The sequence below is a fragment of the Gymnoscopelus braueri genome (assembly GCF_963280865.1).
Source record: "Gymnoscopelus braueri genome assembly, chromosome: 11".
NCBI classification, from domain to species: Eukaryota; Metazoa; Chordata; class Actinopteri; order Myctophiformes; family Myctophidae; genus Gymnoscopelus; species Gymnoscopelus braueri.
This window is the reverse complement of record NC_137613.1, coordinates 49607925-49611587: the sequence shown is the minus strand read 5'-3', so window position 1 is coordinate 49611587 and position 3663 is coordinate 49607925. Positions and strand designations below refer to the sequence as shown.

Genomic DNA, 3663 nt, shown 5'->3' with positions numbered 1-3663 from the left:
ATTTATGATAACATGAGTTTCTGTGACCACATGGGGTTTGATCAGCTCAAAGCCATCATCCATCACATGGAGAACCGACAAGGATTTGCCTCCACCCATGGAGAGGATCTCACAATGTGGAAAGTGTAACTGACACACAGACCCGTGAGAACCTTTGATGTCAAACAGTGGACCTGCAGCTCTCTTGCTAAGCTGGGATAGAAGCCTTCGGTCCCAGTGGACTGTCCTGTAAGTCAAATCTCCCTCTGTCTTCATCTTAAACACCAGGTCGGTCACGTTGCACTGGAACAGTCCTGGTTGGGTGCAGTGGAACTTGTAGCTTTCCTCGTTTTCTACAACAATGATATCAGGTGTAATTTTCTGTTTTTTGTGCAGTAGTGTAACATCATTTACTGTGTGGGACCGCTTGGCTGTGAAACTTGTCTTGTTCTCTAAACATGGAATTTGGCTCAGTGAGGGTAAGCTGTGAGAACGAGGTAGAGAGATGGATTCTTCTATCCTCAAACCACTGAAGCATGAACTTAGATCAGTTTCATCTTGGAGCTCCAGAGAGGGATGTGGAGAGGACAGTGACTCTGTAACAGGATGGTCTTCCATCTCACCATGCAAAGGAATAGTTCCCTAAATAGAATAGAATAGAGGGGGAAATCAAATCAAGGACATTAATTAAACAAAAATGAACCCAAGACTTTTCTACAATGCCAGTTCTTAAAAATGTACATATCACTCCTTGCCAACTGACTGTTAAACCGTAATTCGTGACTCTTTGCCGATGTAATAACATGCCTTGCCAGTAACTGTGCCATAACACAACACCACACATGCTTGATGGAGATATATGTTATTATCTCCACCAGGCCGAAAGGCATGGCGAGAGAGTATGTTTTGCACCCTGTCCGTGTGTCCGTGTGTCCTTCTGTCTTTGGACAGCTAATCTCCAGCACTGTTGGCTTGATCGCAGCGAAACTGTGCACACACACTCACTGGATGCCAATTCAGAACCTCTGCCCCCAATTTTTTGGGGGATTTTATTTTACTCCTACAAATGTTGTCCAAACATCACGCAAATCGGTACATATTATCTCTTTCTATACCTCTGAAAAAAACCTAGAACACACCACTGGTAACAGTGTTAATTATAAATGACGTTCAGTTAGTATAATTACACAGAATGTGTGCTTCTACCTGTCTTTATTCTAATCTACATGGTTGGTGTGTATAATAATACATGTATTAGTGGTCACAGCTCCTTGTCTGTCTCCCATATCAATGTCCTGCCACACCCCCACCTCTTCCCTTTGTTATTTCCACTAGACCATACCCGTCGGGGATATGAGCACCCAAAGTATGTGAAGTTCTAGCAACAGCAACAGAGTGGGTCTATGGATTCGACGCATGCGTAGTTTGATCATTCATCCCATACCTCGGGGGGCCATCCCATAGCTTGGGGGGCCGAACCATGGCGACATTATTTTACATAAAAACAGCTTACACTTGGGGAAAGCGAAAAACGGGCGTTGGTGTTCCGTGCACATGCTGATGGTCAATGGCCGTGTGCAAATGCAGATCAATTGAGGAGAACCGGGCAGAAGAGATTTTGGGGACGCACACACACACACACACACAGAGCTTTGTTTAATTATTGGAGGATATTAGAATGAAGTGGGTGTCTTTTGTTAACTTCCCTGTATAACAAAATAACAATTGGAGTTGCAAATTACTTATACTGTGTTTGTTTAACTTTGTTTAGAGAGGAGTCCATGCACTAAAGCCAAACTAACCCAGAGATGTGTTTTTATGTCATTCTGAGTCAGAATAAATAGAGTTTGTCTCCAAAGAGATTCCTGGGTCCGCCCATTCAACACAATGCAGAGAAATAGTTACACTGGTTACGTATATCTGGACTGAGAGTTGAATGACACAAAGAGCCAGGCCTTTACTGACAATAGAGCTTCTCTCTCCTTAGTCTGACAATAGATAGAGACTGTGCTTTACATGGATTCTGCTGGTTTTACATCCTACCAGATAGTTCATTACATTCATTTGAGTTGAGAACCTCTGGGTTAATAATGATCTCACCTCTGGTTTCTCCTCCATCTTCACATCAGGTTGACCTTTGACCCTCTTGCTTCCTCCCTCTGCTCCCCCCTCCTCATCCTCCTCTTCCTGCTTCTTCACCCGTGATGGATGGATGGATGGATGGATGGATGGATGGAGAGAAAGAGAGCGAGAAAAGAGAGAAAGATGGATTTTTCTGATCACTTTGAATCTTGCCTCTGACAATTATTCCATATTATATCATATAAAAATCTAAAACACTTTAACTAATAAAAAACTAAAATAAAACTTTAAAGGCTTTAAAATAATAAACATGCATGTACGTAAACTCTAGCAAAGCTATAATCACTCAAGACTGATTCTGCTAACAGCAGCACTGCCTTAAAGGTTCTATGACATTCATTTTCACTATTTTTTTTTTAATGTTTTTTGGGGGGTTTTATGACCTCAATTACACCCAAAAAATCTGAACTTTGAACATTAAGTGGATTTTCTGTGGTCTGGGGTTTTCTGAATAATTAGGCTGAAAAGTAATCTGAGCTTGGCCCTTCGGCAGTGAGGTCACAGCCGATTGATCCCGCCCACTCTCCTCCTCGCCCCTCCCCTCCCCTATCCTTTCCTTTGGGGGGGGGGCGGAACAGAGGCGATGATTGACAGGCAAAATCCCTCACCAGCGACACCCGCAGGCAAAGATTTATTTTTTCATTGCAGTTAAAAAGGCTTTAGAAATGTGAGAGAAAAACACCTGCCATGGATCAATGGAGTGGAATTTTTTGTTAAAACTTTCTATACACGTTTGAAGGACCATGACAAAGACTTTTAATGTGTGGTAAAACTGAACGTCATGAAACCTTTAAAAATGTGTTGTTGTTGTTAGAATAAATAAACACAGAAGCACCCGGGAGGAAGTGGACTAAGAAAGAGGTGGAGCCAAGCCAAGTTATTGTTTCTACACTAAAAAGGAGGTGGTGCCCCCAGATTATTTTTCCCTCCTTGTTTTACCGAATTGGTTCCCAGATTGGCAAAACTATAATAACCTTGTCACCAGGAGGAAGGGGAGGTGTTGATGTCTGATCCATGGACTTCATCTCCATCTGACCAGACTGTTTCTTCTCTACAGAAGAACAACAAACAAACATTCATTACACATGATGAGTATAGACAAATCCACTGACGCGCTGCCTGTAGGCAGCCATAGCTGCGGTGTCAACGCTCCGCACCGCGACACCGCAGCAATGGCCGCCTACAGGCAGCTACAGGCAGCGCGTCTGTGGATTTGTCTATAGAAGACATGAGGTCTGATACATTGTTTTATGACTGTACATAAATATCACTGTAAACTCAATTAACCATATTCACACAGCGGCCATTTTGTTCTTACATCATCATACTTGGAGGTGGCCCCTCCCCCTCCAGTATGAAGTAAGAGTTAAATGGACACAGTGTGAACATGTTAGTTTAACCTCACTTTCTGCCATTCTGGGCAGGACATAATAGATGAACATTCTGTGAAGATGTATGAACATCGTGGAAAATAGCTGATCTACAAGCTCACAACGCATCACGTTGTGAGCTTGTAGATCAGCTAAGAGATTTGGTGTAGAA

General features: G+C 42.7%; 1 long non-coding RNA gene across 1 annotated transcript; it reads right to left on the bottom strand.

Annotated features, from left to right (window-relative positions):
- Positions 1-401: 401 nt before the first annotated feature.
- Positions 402-3173, bottom strand: LOC308095889. The gene is made up of 3 exons (XR_013934087.1): positions 3096-3173; positions 2080-2169; positions 402-621 (listed from the first exon to the last, which is right to left on the bottom strand). It is a non-coding gene; the product is annotated as an uncharacterized lncRNA (long non-coding RNA).
- Between the last annotated feature and the right edge of the window lie 490 nt (positions 3174-3663).